The sequence below is a fragment of the Saccostrea echinata genome, unplaced genomic scaffold, assembly GCF_033153115.1.
Source record: "Saccostrea echinata isolate AGI-Se365-2 ecotype Australia unplaced genomic scaffold, CSIRO_AGI_Sech_v1 ptg000012l, whole genome shotgun sequence".
NCBI classification, from domain to species: Eukaryota; Metazoa; Mollusca; class Bivalvia; order Ostreida; family Ostreidae; genus Saccostrea; species Saccostrea echinata.
In genome coordinates, this window is record NW_026889761.1 from 11,232,230 (window position 1) to 11,255,557 (window position 23,328).

A 23,328-nucleotide genomic window follows, 5' to 3' on the forward strand; every position below is an offset into this window, starting at 1 on the left:
ACTATATTAAAAAAAATATTCCAAAATTACGCGGACACTGCTATATTCTACTTTACTAGACGTCAATAGCTATAAAATTTTACGGAAATATATTCCTATATAATTCCATAAAATTTTGGAATCTTTTTTTAAAAACAAATTAGTTTTGGAAGATTTTTTTTTCTTTTATGATATTGCAGATAGTGGTGTACAGAACACGGCAAGAATTTTAATGAAATAAATATAGAAATCGTTAGTGTGTACAGGATTTGATATCAACGATACTTAGTCTGGGAGAAATATAAATTGAGGTACGTTGAACTGGTGATAGCTAACTTAGATGTTCAATTGTCGGATATATTCGCAATTTATTTAAAAATATAACAAAGCTACCAATATAAAGATAGGAAGCAAAGACCTGACCAAACGTAAAGAAAAAATATATTTTTTGTAACTTTTCATTGAAATCATGTAGCAAGCTTTACTTATGCATGTTCTAGAATATGAAAAGTATAGTGTTTGTTTGTGTGCTTGATTTATTTTTATGGTTAATTTTAATAGAAAGCTTAAAAATCTCTAAAAGTATTTTGTATGGCTTATAGAAAAATATTCTTAAATATATATTCTGTATTAAGAATTGATGCTAGAAATGTAAATCAAGTATACAAGCAATATGTTATTCATATGTAATAAGTACTGTAAACCAATTATTATTCGCTATATCTCTTATTCGCGATTCGTACCTTTGAAATCCATTCGCGATGAATAGTTTTCGCGACTGAGTAGACGTTATAGACAAAACAAAATAAAAAGCAATAATTCACGGCGAGAACTATTCGCGAATAAAAAACGATCGCGTAAATCGCAGATATTTCTCGCACGCGAATAAAATAGTTGGTTTACAGTATATTATGGGTAAAAATTCAATAAGAAAAGATGAAATGCCTTCAATCATGTTTAATAATCTTCATTAAGAATTAGATGCATGCATATAAACTTTAGTTTATGCACACATATTATATGAATTCATCATTTGAATCCCGATCTGTGTCTGCAGCATCAAGAACAAAGTCTTGATATTCAGTCGGCGTTGGAAACTGGTCTTCTAATAGTTCTCGCTCCTACCTTGCACTGGCAATACCACATACTATTTTTAAATAATCCCATATCCATTTGCTTTTATTGTTTGGAAAAACCTTATCTAAAGCTTTCCATTTTTTTTATTCGTCTACGAGGGGTGATAAAAAAGTTCGCGAACTATCTCTATATTTACAAAACCACAATTCAAATCAAAATGAAATTTGGCCCAGATATAGTCATACACATGTTCTATAAATAGCAGATGTTATGTAATATTTTGCTCCACGTTTGTGACGTCACAATGTGAAAATGACGTAAATATGTAGGTGACTTGTTACAAAAATGATTGACTGAGTAGTACTCGAGCAACGAAGTTGCTGTAAAGTTTAACGTGTATCTTGGAAATTCCTTTGCAGTAGCAGATAATAATTTGTATGAGGTTTATGAAGACAAAAGACTTGCTAGATGTTCAATCATTAATTGGATTGATTGCTTTAGTGAAGGAAGGGAGATAGTTAAAAATGATGTTTGCTCTATTGCCCAATGAAAGCAAGCTTGGGAAGAGATGTGTCCTTTGCTTCAAGTAATTTGTTATAAAAGAATGCCAAGTTACAGTTAGAAAAATAGTGGAATATCTTAACAATAATATAATTATTAAATCCCTAAAATATCATTAACATTAGACTTTAAACATGTCAGATATGATAAAAAGAAGGCGCCCATACTTTATCCACTAGGATAAACGACGCTTCTGAGACAGAAGACTCGGGTTGTGATGGTTGTCATGCTAATTCTGGGAAATGATGTCCTTATCCACCCATCCTATTGCCGAGATTTGGCCATTTCTGTCAAATGCACTGTTCTTGTTATAAAAGATAACTTGCATGGTAAGAAATATAAGACTCGAAAAAATATTTTAGCTTCTGTGAACAGAACGCTACGGAGCATGTCACGTGACCGCCTATATCACGCCATTCGCTCATGCGCAGAACGGTTGCAGATGTGCATTTAAATTGGAGAGGACTACGTTAAAAAATAATGAACACTAAAACCTAATTTCATTTCTTTTGTGGAAGTAATTCAATTAGTTCGCGAATTTTTTGATCACCCCTCGTATTTGCCGACTCCACGTCCCATATTGCCTTTGTAACACATCGAGAATAATTTGCCTCCTCTGTCGAGTGTTGTTTAAAACAATGGCATCTCACCGTTGATCCCGAGAGAATCGAGAAAGTCTGACGAATCCCAAAACCCCCTGTCAACAACTAAAAGGTCGTCTTTCTCCAACCAAGTCTGAATTTCCTCTGCATTTTGTTTAATAATACTCATTAATCAATCATCATCGGTTTTAATAGATGTATAGTTTATGCCCACTAAATGTTTGCCTTTGAAAAGAGTAATTACCACTCTTTTGGATATAAAAATATGTTCCGTCTAACACGAGAATACATGTAGCAACGGGTCTCACATATGCTAATAGATGCTGAGCAAAGGGTCTTGTGTGCTGTGTAATAAAGTCTTCTTCCATATTACCGGTATGCTCAGATCCTAAATACTATTGAAAAAACTCCTTTAAGGCATCTCTTGCACATATCTTGCAATTCCGATGAATTTAGAAATGATACTTCTTTTATTTTTAATTTGAAACATGTTGCTAAAAACGCTTAATAAATTTCCAGTTCTTAATTTTGTCAATAGTTAAGCAAAGCCAATGATCTTGATGACCTGTTAGAAGTGTTTCGGAGCGGGGTCAAAGCGTGTCAAATGGAGTCTTTGATACGCCAGTCAAATTGTAGCAATTTTCATCAGATAGTGCTGCTAGTTATCCAAAGTCTACGACATTTGTATTCATTCCGCATTTTTCACTTAAGCTAAAATACTTTTAATTTCAGTTTTATTAAAATGTGTAAATGTTGGTAGCAGCCTTGCCGTTACATCATCATCAACTCCATCATCTGTTAAGTGACGCTTGCAACAATTTGCTCCATCGGGGATAAACATTCCACTTTCAATAAATGTTTTCAGCCTAATATCTTTAATTTGTTGATGATCTTCAAGCCATCTGTACCTTTGTTGGACAAACTGGTCCGAGGGATTGATAAGCATATTCCCTTTCGTCTTGCAAAACATGGCTTTGGAGTTTTCCTCTTGTACAGGGGATGCTACGGGCTTTTTTCGTTTCTGTTCTGTGTTCCCTGTAAAATTCAGTGCGACATCGACTGCATTCAATACAGATATCAAGGTTTACTTTTTCATTCGTTTTTTTTTTTTTAATTGCGACATAGCTTTGAAAGTCTACATTTGCAATATCTTTCACTTTTCCCCTATTTTTCCTTACAAATCTTTTGCATAAACAACATTTTATTGAGAATGATTTGTCCATTATTTGTTCAAGAAGTATTTGTCCTCTTTCAGATCCGGATTGCCTTCTCAGCACGTCTGAGGCAATAAAAGTCAATATTCTTCTGGCGGTCAGGCGGTATAATTTAAAGTACAAAATTTAAAAAAAATATCACAAAGTTATAATAGAGTATTTTAGAATACAGAACAGTATACATAGAATGCCACAATTATTGCTGATGGTGTAAATGAAGACAATGAAGAATAGAAAAACATTATTTATCTATTTATTTCAATTTGGTTTCCTCTTGTACTAAAAAAATTACTCTTAATCATATCTGCCCTTGAAAACTAAACTGCACGGAGAACACTGTAAATCAACAAAAATGTTACACGATATATTTTCATAGGCAAGTTAACTGAAATAGAACAGCTCATAATATTAAAAACTATTTGAAAAGCAATGTGAATGTTTGAAATAAAAAAAAAACAAGTAATATGATTAGTTGGCGTTCATGTGAAGAGACTCTTTGAAACTTCTTTTGTTCTTTTCTGTTTTTGTTGACATTCCGTATTCCAGTTTCTTCTGCAAGATCACAAAGTTAAGGTATTCTTTCGTCTTAAATGCAATTTTCTTTACATTTTATGTATTTGGGCATATTGAGTGAAGAAACATTTTTAAAGATTTTTTGGTACCAGAAACTTTATCATTAAACCTTATCATTAAATAATAAAACAAATGGATTTGTATTAAGAAAAGATTTCATTACTATATATAATGAGTTTCATGACTTTGCATCCATCAATGATATCTCATTTTGTATTATTTGTGGACGATTTATCACTTGTATTAAATAAATATCATTAGTGGAAGACTTATAACGAAAGATATAAACCGTAGCGTTAGTGATCTTTTTAAAATTAGGTAACATCGGTTTATTGGTATATTTACAAAATTCATCGACGCAAAGTCACTTATTTATGTTACTTTATATCATGAATTACTTATATAACATGCGATTTCTACAGTGGATATGTGTTAATACATGTATATTCAACTGAAATTCTATTCATTAAATCTCCATAAGTGTTGAAATATGTAAAAGATTTGTTAAAATTGTTTTCATATCAGTTCAAAATTAATTGATTCTGGTTTCTGTGTTACATCAACCGTTTTCGTTATATATACAAAATATCTCATACGTAATCAGGTCTCAAGTCTCGAAAATTATGCATCTCAATGTACATTTTAGTTTTGTAAATCAATTGTAAACTCATTTAGTGGACTACCACAGCCATTCATTGCTACAGATTATAAAACTGACACATCTACAGTGAGTATACAAGACTTTCTTCGGGTTAAGCTGAACACAGACTGCGTAACCACAAAACATGAATGCCAGAAGTATGAATTTGTTGCATCAAAAATTGCTTTCATTTCATAAAAATAATAAGAGAAATGGTTTCATCAACACATCTAAGTGTGACTCACGTTTTTCCAAACAAATCGTTAGGCCATTATTTTCACACTGAATTGTCGACGGATTTTTCGCGTTTGCCCGATCATGACAAGGAGCACACAATGGGTATGGCCGGTCGACAGGGAATGCCTACTCCTCCATGGCACCCGATCCCACCTCTGATGATATTAGAGGTCCGTGTTTGTTCTGCTTCCATTTTGTATTGTTTCAATGGACTTTTGAGCTTGATTACTGTTCCTTTTCTTCATATTTCAGTAACTGTTGCAATTTATGAAAGCACAATTACCGTTCTCATTCAGGAAACTAATGCATTTGAATGGTATGGAAATAATTTTCTAAACGAGGTAAAAAGTCAACTTGATGTGAGCCAATCTGAATCTCTAACAGAATGCAAAATCTTTGTCAATCAACCCAATTGTACTTCGATCTGAAGAAACTCTAAGCAATCTTATAAATTAAATGTACAGCAAGTTGTTACAAGTGTTATGGCTTAAAAAGTATAAGTTTTTTTTTAAGCCTGTAAAATTGCTAACCGAAGAAGTTAAATTTTGACGAAAAGCTAATGGATGCCAGTCAAACAAAATCACGTCCCATTGCCTCTACACAAACTTCAAGAAAACAATGAAAACAAAAACTTCGACTGAAGGTCTCTCAAATAAAACTAGATTATCGAGTCTTAGGCAGTGAACGATTAGTGACAAAAGAACAAGTACATCAACAGATGTAGATGCCAGTATTGTGCGCAAAAACACACATTCCCTAAAGAAAACAAAATATTGGTGACGTCGGAAAACGGAGATTTACACTTAAATATTTACGTGCCTCCCCCCCCCCCCCCAATAATTTTGCCGATGTATAGATTACTATAGAAAACATAGCTACTATATGTTTGTGCCCCTTCAATAAAAACGACTAATAACTTTTTTTTATGCTTGTCAAGAAATATTCAGTAGTTGATAACCCCCACACGTTGAAAATGTATGACTGTGCCCCCCTCCCAACTAAAAATGCTTCCTACGAGCCTGTATCCAGGCTGAGGGCAATACTATTGCTAATCAACGCGACATTGATGCTATTCAGAACGACTTTACTGCTCCTCGCGTAACTGCCGACATTGTAACAAAGTAGTTTGTTGGTACTGTTGTGAGCATGGCCACAAGCAAAGTTCGGAAAAACAATTAACGTTTGTGACGTCATAGTACTACTGCGCCAAATTGCGATGCCGCGCCATATCAAGATCTTAAATCAATACAAATAAATATTATATGCGATGACTAACGCTAATTCTCGGATAGGTGCGAGACTAACCCAAATCGGTCAAAACGTGTATAATAACTATAACATAGATATCTTTTGTTGATGCGAGGCTTTCCCTAATCAGTCCAATAGTGTGCAAGGACTAACCCTGATCAGTCGAGTGGTGTGCGAGGACTAACCCTAATATCTCTGGTAGGTGCAAGAAATAAGCAAAATCAGTAAAATTGTATGCGAGGACGAATAATGAACTGATGGCTTTTGAATGCAGGACAACGGCGTCAAAGATCAATCTGATTAAAATCAGATCCCTTGATCCGCTGTCGTGGATCGCTAGACAAGGATCTGAAGAAATCAAATTCAGGGTCATCTCCTGGTGACCTTTTTGATGAAAATATTCATTTAAATTTTCGCCAATCAGAGAGATCGTTCTTAAGCGATATTCGGGAAAATGAATGTAGAAGTGAAAGTAGCTGTGGAGAGGATCTTATTGTTTCACACAAAACAAAGAGCTAAAGAACAAGGCAAAAGCAAATACTAAATATATTTCTGTACAGAAGAAACTGTGGTCGTTTTCTTGACAGGCTACGGAAACCAGGTCAAAATTTTCCTTTCTTGTATCATCGGGGCTTTCACTTCTGCAACTGAATTCCGAGATACTTCTAAATTCTTGAAAGCAAACGTTTGATTGGATAATTGAAAGGTCACCATGAGATGACCCTAATTGGGGTTTCTTCTGATCCTTGTGTAGCGAACTATGTGAGCGGATCAAAGGATCTGATTTAAATCAGATTGCGTCAAGGATTTACGTCGGAATATTGTGACGTCATAAACGTTGATTGTTTCTCCGCACCATCGGACTTTGGCGTATCGAACCATCGCACTTTAGCGCAGTGCATCTCATAGGACATGAATCATCGGACTTTGGCTTGACCATCGGACTTTGGCGTCCGTACTGAGATCAAACCATTGGGGTTTGGCGCAGACCATCGGACTTTGGCGAGACCATCGGAATTTGGCGTGACCATCGGACTTTGGAGTCTTTACATACATAAAGATTGTGTCAGTTATAAAAGACATTACGCGATGACTCTGTTAAATTATAATTCTTGATAAAACTAACAGTGTGTCTCAAAGGAAACGAACCATCAAACTTTGGCGTGACCATCGGACTTTGGCGTCCGTACTGACATCATACCATTGGGGTTTGACTTGACCATCGGACTTTGGCGACCATCGGAATTAGGCCTGATCATCAGACTTTGGAGTCTTTACATATTTAAAGGTCGTGTAGATTATAAAAGACATTCCACGATGACCCTATTAAATAGTAATTCTTGATAAAATTAACATTAAATAATGTGATTTGTGGTGTCTATTCAGATTACAACTTGATACAGTGCAGGAAACTAATTCAGCATCAGCAAAATCAAAATAAGCATCAGCATAAGCAAAATAAGTATCAGCATCCATCTAGCATCAGGATCAGTATTTAAAACACAGCATTGCCAGGATCAGCATCAGCAAGCAAAGGACAGAACTAGCATAACTAGTATTGACCTACTTACAATCAGCATTGACCTACTAGCATCAGAAAATCAATTAATTTTTCTTCAGTTTAAAAAAAATAAAACAGGGAAAGAAAAATGGTTAAATTATTTAAAATATTAATATATAATGAAATATAATGATAAAAATGATTACATATGATATTTTTATTGCTTTAAATTACAATGCTGAAATTTGGTTATCTACTTCCGGTAGCATGATGCTACTTCTGGTAGCATTGACATAAAGATAAAACAGCACCAGGATAAGGATTATTATGTGTTATTATTTAGTTTCAGAAATTGATGGCAAAATGCCTTTTTAGGCTGTATTTCAACAATCATATTCTAGAATATATAAACTGCTGATATTACTTTAGGAACCTGTTGTATTTAAAATTTCTTCTTTGTATATATGTACTTCTTAATGTCAAAACTACGACTTGTGTGATAACTTTTTATCTTTCTTATGTTACCCCTGAAAAAGGTAAAACGACTTGTTTTTGTTATACATACAGTACCAACCAGACCCTACCTGACACAAAGCAGTCCCAGAGCAGTCCCGGGGATTGCTTTCTGGGACTGCTAAAGCAGTCCCACAGCGGTCCCAGAGCAGTCCCACAGCAGTCCCATAGCAGTCCCACAGCGGTCCCAGCAGTCCCAGCGGTCCCAAAAAGCAGTCCCATCGGTCCCAGAAAGCAGTCCAAGCAGTCCCAGTGGGCGGGTTTAATTAATTTAATGGGCGGAGCTTACTCAGAAATGAGAATACCAATAAACAATGTAACTATAAAAGGCAGTGGAAATTTATGATGCATTCCTTTCTGAGCAGTAACAACAAATATTTACAATTCTCATGTGACAGTCATTTCTGGACTGTTAAGAAAATCACAGTACGTGTATACAAACAAATGATAAATATTGAACGAAGAAGACGTTCACACCTCCTAATAATATGATTATTTAAACACCGTTATGTGGTATATTATTTTTTCACCAAAATAATTCAATTTCTTAATTTTCTGTGATTGATATTGGTTTCCATATTTATTAATTTTTATAGAAAATTAAACTTAAATTATTTTTTTTTATTAGAATTAGCTTTATATAGATCTTATAATTATAGAGCAAGGCCGATTCCCATACTATACTCTGAATACATTTTTCTTACTAGAATGTACTGGGGCTTTTGAAAAATTCTTTGTTAAGTTTTGCCGTGTATTATATTTCAGTCATGATTATTTTCCCTGACTTGCCAACTTGATTATCGTTAGATTCTCTATGTAACAGAAAACAATAACATCCAGTTTTAAGTGTTGTATTATATAAACGTTCGAGTGTACATCTGGAAATTACACGAATGGAACCCTCAGATTATGTGTAATATTAATTAATCCCAAAATAAATTTATACACATTTATTGGAACAAAGATCTTTTGCAGTACACAGATTGAAAATAGTGTCATTGTTGACCAGCATGTTCAGTGATGTGTAACACTGATACAATTCATTGACTTTCTGCTAATCATGCCAAAAGGCGATTGAAACCACAGCTGTTGACACCATACAATTCCCGATATTTTCAAATGTTTATTTTTTAAATAAATGTACTTTTTTAATAACTTGTTTATAAATTAAAAACTAATTCATAAATAAATCCCCCAATGCTTGTTCACGTTGTTTATATGACGGAAGAATGGTAGAATAATTTTATTTCATGGTTGTTTAATTTATTAGGTTTTATTTGAGGGCGGTAAAAAATAGCATGGAATGCCCTTTTTTAAGCATGGTTTTAGCTTTTTCAATAAAAAAAAAATCCAGTACAGTACATCCCTCTGAATATCTTACTCTAATAACAAGTTTGTTTTCTTAAAAAGTGCTAATGCAAACTTTGAGTACATAATTTGATAGCATTAATTAATTAAATAGGCCTACATAATTTTGTTTCAAACACCTGTAGTAAAGTTTAATTTAAGGGATAAAAATCATCTTCTGACTTCCCTTTTTAACTACTTTCATTTTTTAAAAATTAATTCTACACTACAATTGTGTAAATTTAGAGCCCCTGAAGGCATATAGTAATTACATGTATATCTATCTCTACTTGTAAACATTTTGTAAGAAATCTTTCTTTATTATTTTTTATCTTAAACACCTATCTGCTGAAAGTAAACAAAACAACAACAGGAAGCCTGCAAATTCAGAATACACAAGGGGCGGAGCTATCATGTCACTCAGAACCTTTCTCACGCATGAGTGAACAAAGCAGTCCCAGAAAGCAGTCCCAGGGACTGCTGGGTCTGCTTTCTAGAGCAGTCCCAGAGCAGTCCCAAGCGGTCCCAGAGCAGTCCCACAGCAGTCCCAAAACAGTCTTGGGGACTGCTTTCTGGGACTGCTTAGGTGTCTGGTTTGGTCTGATTGGTACTGTACACTATTTATATAACTGTGGGAACCTTTCGGTTTTTAAAATTTTATTGTGTATATTTTCTTGTACATGTGTTACCCCTGGAATGTAAGGCGAAACCACTTCTTTTAATTTTTAGATCATTACCAATAAGGGAAATTAACACTATCTGTGCACTCTGTAAAAAATCCCAAAATTTTTGACTTGTTGAGAAGCATAACAAAAGGTGTTTCGTTTTTGATAAGGTCATTTTTTTTCCCTTTAAAACTTGCAAAGCACAGTTCATGCACTCTTGAAAAAAATTTCCGCCATTCTCATTGAGTATACTGAACTGAACATAAAGTCTTCATTCAAACTTGTGAAATTCAAGCCCCTGTGTCTAGGTTCAGGCTCCAGGGTGAGACTGAGCTGATCTTATTTTTAAAATGCATTTTAACTTTGAAAATCTCAAGCGTCTTTACTCATGCTCCTCTTGCAGGCGGTATATAATGAGCAGATAGTTATTCACCAAAATTTTGAAATCTGCAGGTATGTTCACGGATCTTGCTAAGATTTGACCTAAGATTAATTGTTACTAAGAAACATTCTCAGAACAACGTAGGACACATCTTAAGATGTAGCACGACGGAATCATAGGAACATCTTAAATTAGGATATCCTAACCTATTAGACCATTCATGTTTCTTCATATTTATCTATACATATAGAAATTGTATAAACTTGCAGCTAAAATAACTTTATAATTTTTTTTTTCAAAGACCTCAAAGAAAGTGAAATTTCAACATTTTAAAACATTTTTGATAATACCACTACTAATAATGATAATAAAAATAATAAACTTAAGGGCATCTATCTTTATAAAGAAAATGACATTACATAAACACAAAGAACAATGTACAGTTTCAATACAAATTTGGTCCTGTATTTTCTAAAATATGGAAGTGATGTAAGAAATTAAAATTCATCCTTTCTGAATCATGGGAATTCCATGCAGTAAGAATACACAAATTGTTTTTCTCATATGACCTCCTAAATGCTAATTGTGACATCATTAACTTGTGTATTTTCCCATATTTTCTTTCAAAAGTTGCAGAAAACATCAAATTTCAGAGAAATTATCTTTCAGATAACATAGAGTGCATACATTGCCCACAAAGATTTTGAGAACTGTGATTTTTTAAAGGATTTTACATAACATATCTGAAAATTAAAGTGGGCGACGGCTGCAGAAACTATTTTCTTAATGGAAATGACCCCTGAAATTAGTCATATTGAGGCTTTTTCTGTTTAAGATTTAGAAATGTACCAAGTTAATTAAGTCATATTTCCGTAATGATCCTCCTTCATGCCATATTCTTTCAAGATTTATCACATTCATATACTCAAATCATAAGACAATTTCGTACTTTTTTCAAAACATTTAATTTTAAGGGCACAATAAACCCCAGACTGTACCTTCTTCTTTGATAGAAGAAAAGTATTTTTAAAATGAATTCTGCACGGCTAAAACTCGTTACATCAATTTTTCGACATTGATATCTTTAAATGTTACACTTAGCTCCTAGGTAGCGGGATTGTCAATTTTTTTTTTCATTTATTCAAATCAAAACAGTATACCCCGAATTATTCATGCCAAGGCCGTAGATATAGATCCCTGACTGCGGATCTTTTAACACGCTTTGAAATATTTCCACCGTGTTACTGGCCCTCATTAGTCGTATTTATTAGAATACATAGCGATTCAACGATGAACAACTTATGACGTCATATAATGTACCTAAAGACTGAGAAGCAAGGTCATGTAGTATAATTTAAAAAAAAATTGGAAGGAATGTGAGAGTTATTTTACTAATACTAATTACAAAAATAAATTAAATCATCCTATAAAAATCAGATAGATTTAAAACACATAACTCATGTAAAAACAAATATGCTCCCTTTTGTTGACACAAAATGGTACAGAAGTATTTTTTTCTTCCTTTCCAGATTCGACAATGACATAAATACTGTATAGGGGATTAATTTCAGGGGTTGTAATTTTCACGTTTTTCTCTCATCTGACATGATCGCGGTTTGATGAATTCGCTCAATTGGTGTAAAATAAAAGTTACCTCCTTGGCTGTATCCAGTATTGCCAGAACGACATTCATCATCGTTATGCAATCACTTCATCAACAATACTCGGGGAGGTTTAAGTAAAGTGGTTAGATTTGGTAATTTATTTAAAATAAAATTAAACAAGTGCCGTTAAACCCTTTGATTATAAACGCCAAATGAATAACCTGTATGCTTTTAAGATGAGTGCATGTACACCCGGAGATTTTCTTTCCGAAGGAATGACATATCGCAACGAAAACCACTCTACGATAATAATTGTGTTAATGTACGTCAACGAAATAATATCCTTCTAAATGTACAGTAAGTCCGAGAGTTATTTGAATAAATATTTTTTTAAAACCAAAATGTCGGGGGAAAAACTAATACGCGTGGTAATGTTAGTTACGCACAGGTAATCAGGGATCAATACCCACGCCCCACGTGCTTTGATTGATCAAACATGAAGCGTTTGCTATTGAAACAGCTTTTCAACAATAAATACAGGTCATTATCTGCTGATTTAAGTTAAGTAAAGCGTAATAATTAAAATAATTGAATGACAAGTACCACTCGCAATTACTGATTGACTACTGTACGTAAATATACCTATCCTAGTCTATACTCTTATTTTAAAAAAAAGTTTATTGAAAACTTATTTACTGTTTCTTGAATTCACGGATTTATCAACATCGTGAATATCGCAAATACTTAAACTTATTTTCCCTCTATACAGTAGTTAATGAAATAAAAGTTCCACTATGTTTTAGATATGCATGACAAAGATTTACACGTACAATGTTTTGTGGGTTTCCCATTCTATAGGATAGTTAAAATTTTATCTTGAAATTCTAATGACATTTTAGTAAAAGCAGTATTTTTACATATGATTTACAAAACATTATGTCGAATTTTATCATGTAAAGCCCCTCTACTCACAAACCAAAAATCAAAGCATTAAGTGTTCAGAAATCTACTGATCTTTGTTATTTTTCAATTCAAATGTGTTTGGTCCTGGAAAGAATAAAAACATCTATAAAATCATACTGAAAATATTTTTTTTAAATGAAATAACTAAGTGACGGAATATACTGTAGGTTTGGAGTCTAAATTTGCAGCTCTCCACCGCCATATACTGGCATCTCAATATAAGGAAGGGACGTTAAACAACGATAAAAGACACAAATAGGAAATATCCAAGAGTAAATCTACAAACTATAACCGTACAATGTCGGAAAAGTAACGTCACTTCTTCTTTTCTAAATGCAATAACCTCAGAGAAAACAGGCCTAAAACAAGCAATTTAGAAATTTAACATAGTCCCTAATCATTAACGGAGTTGTCAAAGTCCTCCTTTCTACAACTTTCTTCATATAATCAAATAATTATAATAAGGTTTCTGAAAGAAAAAAATGTTTAGAATGTATCTATGCCCAATATACCCAAATAAACCGTATATATATGAAGTGAAATTGCAAGCGAATGACATTCTATGACAAAAGAATACATGTGTGATTCAGTCAAGAAACTTATCATACAAAAAGCCGTGGGAAAATAGAAAGGAACAGAAAAAGTTTTATAGATGTTGTTCACAAGGAGGCGACATTTCATTTAAGATATTTACATTGATTTGCATCTGATTTGTGATATAATATACAAAAGTAAAGAATTAATTAAATGTGTCTGATTATAAGATTAACAGTATTATTGTCACTTTTAATCACAAAGGTCTTGCAACATCTGTTCTTTTTGTAGAATCTCCAAAACGTACAAACTATTTTCTCCTGCTTTTGTTGGGCAATTTGCAAGCTGTTTTGGTCCAGAGCACCATTGATTTTTTTCCCCATTTCTCCTTGAATAACCGCTTCTGACAATGCGACAATATCAATTCGAAGTCTCTTATCCTCCTTGAGTTTTGTTTATTGCACAGATTCAATCACACTCTTATTGTCTACAAATACATGTCATGTTGGATTTGCTGAGAACACATGTGTCAATAACGAAAGCTTGCCTCCAGTCCTTCCTGTAGACTAAGTGCCTCTGCTGCTAGAGTGGAGCGGACAACTCTTCTGATCTTTTTAGCCTGCCAGAAAAGGGGGCAGCATATTCCCCGTTTGTCCAGATAATAACTCCTTGGGTACTTCCAATTCCATCATTAAGGTTTTCTTAAAATGCACCAGTAAATGTTATTATTTTTAGTGAGGTAAGATCTAAAGCTGGAAATCTCAGGATACTTTTGAAGTCCTTAAGCATGTAATGGTTTTGTTGCTCTGATTAAGTCTGCCATGGTTCCACTTCTCAGCTTAGTGCTCATGTCTATCATTTCAAATGCAAGGTCTGGTCTAGACCCCTGCACTGCCCAATTGATCTGCTGTCTGTATTCAGTCTGCTCTTCATCACTTAGTTGACTTTTCTTCTGACTTGCTTGTAGGTGGTCAATCTCTACATTTTGTAACTTCTCCATGTAATAAGTGTGATCCACTTCTATTTCCTCTTGATCTTGTTTAACATAGAAAACAATAAAATGAAATTTGCGTTCGGCATCTTTTCCTTCTAAAAATCTCTCTCTAAACTGGCAAATCTGTTCCTCAAAAATCTCATCCTCAACATGGAGAAAATCATCAACATGAGAACAAATTATTCCATGTAGCTTTCCATCCTTTCTATAGCAGAAGAGACTGGGTCTACACTACACTGCTCAAAGCCAAGTTTATTAAGTTCCTCTTTAACACTTAAGTAAAACTGTCTCGCACCATCTTTCAGTCTATATAGACAGTGTATAAACTTCCATATCATTCCAGCAGGTGTGATACTTTCCTTCGGCGGTTGAAGATTATCATCACTGTCAAGTGTTTTCCGTGCAAAAAAGCTGACTTTATGTCTGTGGTTTTGACTTCCCATAATTTACTTGCTGTTAAGGTCAAAAGTATCTTAATACTGCCATTTCTAACTTCCGGACTGTCTCTAGGGATACAAAATTCCTCCTCAAACCCACGTGCTACAAGTCTAGCTTTTGCTTGTCCTTCTTTTGATATAACAATCCATCTTGTACGCAGCAGTGTTAAGGCATGCTATGAAGAAATAAACGGAATATGAACGTGCGTAAATACATGCCGTTTTAGACTGAATTTATTTTTGTTAAGCTACTATTTTATCACGTGACTTTAACATTAATTGAAATGACATTGTATACCCCACTCTGTATTGATTTTGGTTTGGTCATTTTATTTGACAGTCACGTGATAAAAGTATATAATGTGTACTGTATGTAGGTCATGAACAGATTTCAATATCGCAAGGGCATACCCTTGTTAAAATTAGAAATTTAAGTAATAAATTGTTTCAACATATCTTGTAGTTTAGCTGCTGCTAATTGTTTCAACATATCTTGTAGTTTAGCTGCTGCTTTAAATAGAATTCGCATTTTATTAGTTTAAATTTCAAGTTACTTAGCTGTAGTCGGAATATGTGTGACCTTTAAGAAATGTTTTATGTATTTATTAAGTAATGCTCCCGATTTCAGGAAAGCAGCAGCACTTTTCAAGTTAAGGAATGTGTCCATTATGTACATTTAAAAAATGGTCAAGATCTATAAAGTGTATGCCCTTGCGAAAAGGCGGTTTAATGAAGCACCTCGGCATGAAACATGCAAACCCTGTACAAAAAACACGGTAGAATTAATTCAATACATTCTCTCTATAGTTTTTAAATAATGACACTAAAGAAAGGTTTCAGAATTGTATCAATGGTCTATCTAACATTTGCAAATAATAGTCTTTTTAATAATAAAATGTATTTTTCGCTGTGAAAAAAATTATTTGAATCGCCTCTCACTGCACATAAAATGCGTCAAATTTTACCATGATGACGTCATCTCGACAAGTGCATTGCGATCAGTGACTTGTTTATATCTTGCTGTGTGGGATTTAACTAGCGATAAAAATGAATGCAGTGGTAAGTTTTGATGTAGTTCATTAATCTTATGCAGTTTAAAATCGCAAATGATTTCATTTTCTGTTATTATGAGGAATTACTATTTTTGTGTGATGTCACAATAAGAATTTCCCGTATAAATTAGGCCCCGCCCCCTTTATGCAGCCTTAACAGAGCTGCGTAGCCTATGCTGTCTTTCATCCAGAACTTCAGTGTATGTGAAAAAGTTTTTTAGTTGCTCTAATTCATTTTGTTTTGCTAGAGATATATTGTCACAGCTTGTATTTGCACATGTTGAAGAATTAACACTCATCATTTTTGATTTTGGTTGATTATTTTCCAAGGAAGCCTACCTAGGTCTATGCTTTTTTTCTTCTTCACTCTCAGAATCTTTTACACTGTACCAATTTCTGTTGGATTCAGAAGTTTTGCCTGCTCTGCTGAATTGTTGCTTTTATCCAATCCCATCTTATACTGTATAATGTCGTTTGCTTTCAGTGCAGATTTGGGAGTTTGGTGTGAGTTTTGGTCTATTTTCCTCTCTCACAGGTATTAAATGACTGCACTCTTCTCAAATCCCACTTCACTTGTTTCTCCTTGATGGAGTGTTTTCCCTTGATCGGAATCTTAGTTTCAGTATCTGTTATTTTCTGTAACCTGTTAGGTGACACTCGGACAAAAAGTCAACCATAACGAACAAAAACAAATTTGCCATCTTAAAAAACAATTTTCCCACGTCCAAGCCATCTATCTCTACCCTCAAGCTTGCTATACACCAGATCACCATACTCATAGGACTCTTCAGCTGCTCTCACTTTATTTAAAATGCCCGTCTTATTCTCTCATCACTTTTTGCCTCTAATGCTGTGCAATAATTTAAGGTGTATAACAAACGTCTCACTTGCTGTACGACCCTCAAGTGCTGAAAGTTTGTCATGATGTTCGGAAGTTGAAGGTTCCATCCAAACACAAGCTGGTGGCTACTAAAGCCGTTTCACATCTGCAATACTTACCTTATAGTGCTTGCCCAGCACAACAAGCTCTGTTCACTTAGATCTTTGTTGTCTTGTTCCAAGTTTGTGAGCATCACGTCGGTTACCGAATACACTCTTTCACACAAGCAGTTTTAAAATGGACTTTCGCCTGCAGAAGTACACACTTTGACACTCAAAATGGATGCCACTTCTTGAATTTCTTCCGAATTAAACTGCCCTCCATTGTCTGTCATAATTGCGCCCATGACACCAAGTATTCCTATTCAATGAGACATGATTTTATCATTGACATCAGTTTTCGTCTTCCTCTGGATAAAAACTAACACATTGTATCACTATATGTCAATCATGTGTAATATCCACTTTCCTCTCCAGTACTTTAGGTCCATAGCTCATTCTCATTAAAATGAGACGCCATTGGAAATGACACAACAGGTCGTGATTGGGTTCTGGCTAGCACACATCACACCTTTGCTATATTTTTTCAATGTTTTCTTCAAAGCTATCATTCCAAGCACTTGCATCTCTCAAGAGGGATACAAGTCGTTTTCTTGGAGGATAAGCAAATTGTTGGTACAGTTTCAGAAGATTTGAGCATTTTTCGGATCTACCTCATCAATCCTAATTGAGCAGACTTCCTCAACATGTATCATTTCTTCATTTGCCTATGGGAATACAATAATGTCCAGAAGAGGTCACATTAAGGTTCATTGTCTTTCCTAGAATCTCTGCTGTTTTCAGTTTTCATAGCTGTTCTTGACAACAGTAATGGAATTTCTGAATTAACAACATCAGTAGTTAATGTCATATCTTTCCCTGCTATACGAGCAGGAATTGTAAATTCTCCTTCGGATTTAAGACGAGTTCCTCCTCCAAACTTAAAAATTCTTCTGCCCTCTGCTTTCCTAATTTATTTTTGTCCAAATCATCCAGTGAATCAATGTATGTGTTGATCCATGTACAACCACAGTACTGCTGCAGGCACGGTCTAGGACTGCACATTCTTAGCATACATCTCCAAGTGTACTATTTCTTTTGCTTGGTAAACTGTAAATCGATACAATGACCTTGTCAGCACATACAACCTATCATTGAGTCAAATGCCGACTGATGTTTTTCATACTAATTTTAGGCCATTATTTCTATACTGAACTGTCTACGGATTTTTCTGGTTTTAGTTTCCCGATCATGACGAGGAGCACACGACGGGTGTGACGTTAGCAGGGGATGCTCACTCCTCCATGGCTCCTGATCCCACCTCTAAATTTTAAGGTCCGTGTTTGCTCTGCTCCAAATTTGTATCGATTCATTGGACTTTCGAGGTTGAATACTGTTCATTATCTTCATATTTCATAGTACAAATTCTTCTTCTTCTTCAGCTGAACGTGTATTGACGTTAGCTATATTTTCCCAACTATAAGGACATGCTGCCACCATATGTCTGAATGACCCACAAGATTTGCATGTCAAAACATTCCCATCTGGTCCTAATGAATTCATACTCTTTTAAACTGCTAAGCTGCCTACTCGTGATTGTCCGCGGTATTGACCACGGTGAGAGTCTCTACTCTGGCCACTCTGAAATCCACTTCCTCTCATTTGCTCATTCCTTCCCCCTCCTCGAAAAAATTTGTTGCTCCTCATTCTATGTGTGTCCAGCTGCCATGAGCGATTCTTCATTTTCTGCAAGGAATGCTGGTTCAAGTTTAATGGATATTGGTTTGTTCTAGTTTCCTTCACACGTTTCACCTTTGAATTTTTTAAAGGATTTCTTAGCTTTCTTCGTAAAATGTTTCTTTGTTCTCAAAATTCATTCCTGTCAAGACAATAATCCTTTCTTCTGTGAAGAATTTCAAATTTTTTTTGTATTTTGCATCAAAAGTGGATATGTATTCATTGATAAACTGTCCATCACACCTTCTAAAATCTTCACAATCTTCAAATTTTTCTAAGATGTCTACCAAGTCATACTTGGGTAAATGCTTGTCCAAAAATTTTATCAATGTTTTCAAACTGTGTCTTTTTTTAAGATCCTCCAATTTCAGCCGATCAAACACTTTTTCTCATATCTGGGACTCTCATTTTCAGGAAGAGACAGAGCAATAGCAATTCCTTGTTTCTTTTCATCTAACTCTCTGACTTATTTCCATGCTAAGAGTTTTTGCTTGTTGAGCTCATAACGTTTGGTTTTAGGGTTGTAAGAAGGGGGTTGATTTTGTTGACATTTTCTCTGTTTGTTAGGATTACACCTTTTTTTACATTCGCCAAACTTTGAATTGTTGCTATAAAAAGTCATACACTTGCTTACACTGTTTATGGCACTTAGTATCCATAATTTTCTTTCAACCACGCTCTGCTACCATTGTTAGACATGTGCTTTATTCAGCATCATACACTAAAACTGTACTTTACAAGATAAAGAGCTCTTTTAGGGGGAGATAAGTTAAACATAAACCAGAGTTACTTCTCTTGTCATGTTATACATAAGTCGACTAACATACTTAAACCTGGAAATATGAAGATATTTACATAAATATATAAAATTCATATGCCAGTTTCCCAATCATGTTAATCTAATTAATTTAAACAAGCAACGCCATTATCAAATACCAAAACTCACTATATCTAGTATATACATTACTAGCACAGTGTACACCTATAGGGTTTGGAAAGGACATTTTATTTGAAAATTTTAAGCTTGAAATCTATTCATATCATAATCATTTTAGTTTTTAATAGTGAACTTATTAGTGACAGTAAAATAAAGTAAAAGTTTATTATATAAGGATGGACATTAATAGTGTACCACATACAGTGACTTTATAATTGGAAAATGGACTTTAATTCCATAAACTATAATTATCTTGTGAGAACAAATTGGATTTTGAAGTTGGTGCAATGAACTATAATTTTGTAAATTCTTTGGAATGAAATTGATCAGAATAGACCAATCAGGCCCATTGAATATGAACGGAAATGCAAAGTTACTATTAAGGTTCTTGACTAAGATCAATAAAATTTGGAACTTTGAAGTAGATCAGTCAAAGAGCTTAGGGCTAGAACTCCTGTGGTGCAGAGATGGGGACTGAGTACATGAATAATACTAATTTAGGAGTACCTTGATTGGAGGGTGGTGCCATGTTGGGGTTCATTGGTCAACGGACAGACCTACGGACCAAGCGTATGTGGCAAGGCAATGGTAACACAGCCAATATAAAGTAGTTTTATATCCGGGACCATGAATACCCTCTGAACATAAAATACCCTGTTTGCCTGCAAATGGCGTTCTTTCGTTCTTTTATTCTTTTGACGACTATCCTTTGGGAATCATTTTTGGACTAATATTTTTCGGACTTCTTACTTTTGGGTTCTAGTTTTCAGCTCTTCTTGAATATTATGGACTAAACTAAAAAACTTTTGTTATTACATGTATAAATGCGTTTGTCTATTCTGATGACATTCCAGGGATTACAATTAAAAATCTTTACGACCACAGTGTTTTAATAAACTTTTTGAAAAGATACAAACATCTCCATGTTATTGGCTTACAACAGAAACTGCCTTCATATATGCATTTCAAAATTAAATGTATTTACAGTTAATCTGCATTTAAGGTGTGAATATTTGCTATAATGGCCATCACATGATTAAAAATACACCAGGTATAAATTTACTTGTATGTTCATTTTATTTAAAAAAATGTTCACAAGAGCCAAAATATATCAAGATACAAAATTTGAACATGTTAGAGCAAGGTTTAAAGTCTATATGGGAACCAGACTAAACATGGGCAAATTAGTGCATGGAAAATTTAATTTTAAAGTTGATATCAATAAAAATAACATGCATGTTAAACAGTACGTATACATGTCTCAGTGAGATAAGGAAAAAACTTTGTATGAAAGACATTGATCTTTGCCACTAAATTATATGAAAAATTACATCTCTAATCATTTTTTCTTTCTGTAGTTGAAAAAACCAATACAGACAAGAATCATAAAGACAGCCAAAATCATTATGTTTCACAGTATGAGTGGAAAAAAGAATGAAATGTCTTTACACAATTATTATCAATACTAAATGAAATACCTTTCAGTATATTCAATTTTTCATCCATTTTAAAATTTTTACACACACATATATATCCCATGTGCTAATTCAGGCAATATTACATCTATTTCGATATCTTTTTTTTTTTCTTTTTTTTTTTTTTTTTTTTGGATAGCTCATTTATATACCCACCTATGATTTTCCAATAACAGTACAATCAAGAGACATAACTCCCAAAATCCTTTGTTGACATATTTCTCTTTTATGACTGATAAAATGAGGGAGAAAAACTTTCCTTGATCAATGGCTGTCTACAAAAAAAAAATAGAAAAGAAGGAATATTTTTTTTTTAATTTGTCAACTTTCCTTAAAATTGATACAAACTCCTTTTTTAAAATAATATCCTTGTCTGAAATATTGAAAATGTTACTAAACAAGTGATTTTAGTGACAGTTCTAATTTCTGTTTCAAAATATCTTTTATATTTATGAATGACTTTGAAAAATAGCGATCTTTGGTGTTTTTGAATTGTCATAAACATCGCACAAAGGAAACAAACCCAATTCTGTTAACAGTAATGGGTTACTTAATTCAATTATTAGTTCAAACATAATTTAACATTGTTATTAAAAAATACCGAATAATTTGAATATCCAAAACAATTACTAGTCTATTTTGTGTTGTTTGGGTGAATTTGGAAGGGGGTATTACTACAAGTTGCTTTCCTTTATGTATTGTTTATATGCTGTTTACTGTGCCTCCAGAAGCCCATATATACTTTGGCAATAAATCATTTTTATTATTTTGTAGCATTGTGTTGTATTGTTTTCAGGGGCCCATATTTTCTATAAAAGGGGGGATAGTCTTTTTTTTTGCTACTTACTATATAATTATTAGATTAATAACACTGAAAATTATAGGAGGGTGAAAAATTATCGATTGCAATTACATTTGTTCTTAAAATTGTACCCAAAACAGTGAGAGTAGCGCGCCTTTTCTAAAATTACATTCTACCACCCTCAGAAAATGGTCATCCCTTAGAAATGTGCATTTTTATAGTCAGCTTTACATGTTTATTGTGATTTGGTAAAATATGAGATCTTTTCAGATAAGAAAAAAAATGAGTCCATTGCTGAAATTGAAAGGAAAATTAATGTGATGAATGGCAAATATGCAAAAATATATTGATTATAGATGTATATGTTACTGAAACATAAAAAATATTTATTCATAATAGACAATTCATATAGTGTTTGTATTATGTTTAACAGGGCAAACATTTTAGATTTAAACGAGTTGACCTGAAGAAATCCCAAGGTGTCCCCAATGCGGGGGAAGGGGGGGGGGCTTTGGGAAGATTACATAATTACATAGATGTAAACCAGTGTGCCATCTAGCGTTAATTCAGTTCTTTGCACAACATCCAGCGCCAATTCTGTTAATGACTGTCGGTGATCGTTCCTTTTTCATTTTATTTCTTTTGATTTTTTTAAACGATAGTTTGTTTTGTACTTTAGTATTTTTATGGAAATTTAAATTTGATTCGGCATTAATGTTATTATTTAGCATTTTTTGTCGCTTATAAACATGTATATTGATGATATTTTCAATGATACTTCGCACAAACATTTGTAATAAAAAGGGAGTATACACCCCGCGTCCAAAATTTGCATACACCCCGGCGCGGGCACAACATTGATTTTTCGTCAATATCTTTAAATACAAAACTGTTTTATTTACAGACAATTTATACATACATTTATATAAATATAATGTATTTAACAGTAATATGAAAGTGATGATAAAGAGAAGCTTTCTTCTGATATTTGATCATAAATACAATGTCGCGTCAATCTTGCTTTGAACCTTGGAATAGTGTTGAGATGTTTGCTAAAACTAGAAAGTGTACAGTGGATTCATAGGTATCTATATACTCCTTAGATAATGCTTTCTTCCGTAGGCATATGCTTTCCGGCGAAATATATCCATGAAATATATGGAGGTAACAAACAGTACTCAAGCTCAAAGGTCCATTAAACAATACAAAATAGGAGCAGAGCAAACACGGACCTCCAAACATCAGAGGTGGGATCAGGTGCCATGGAGGGGTGAGCATCCCCTGCTGTGTGTTTCTTGTCATGATCGGGAAATAACAGAAAAATCCGTCGACAATT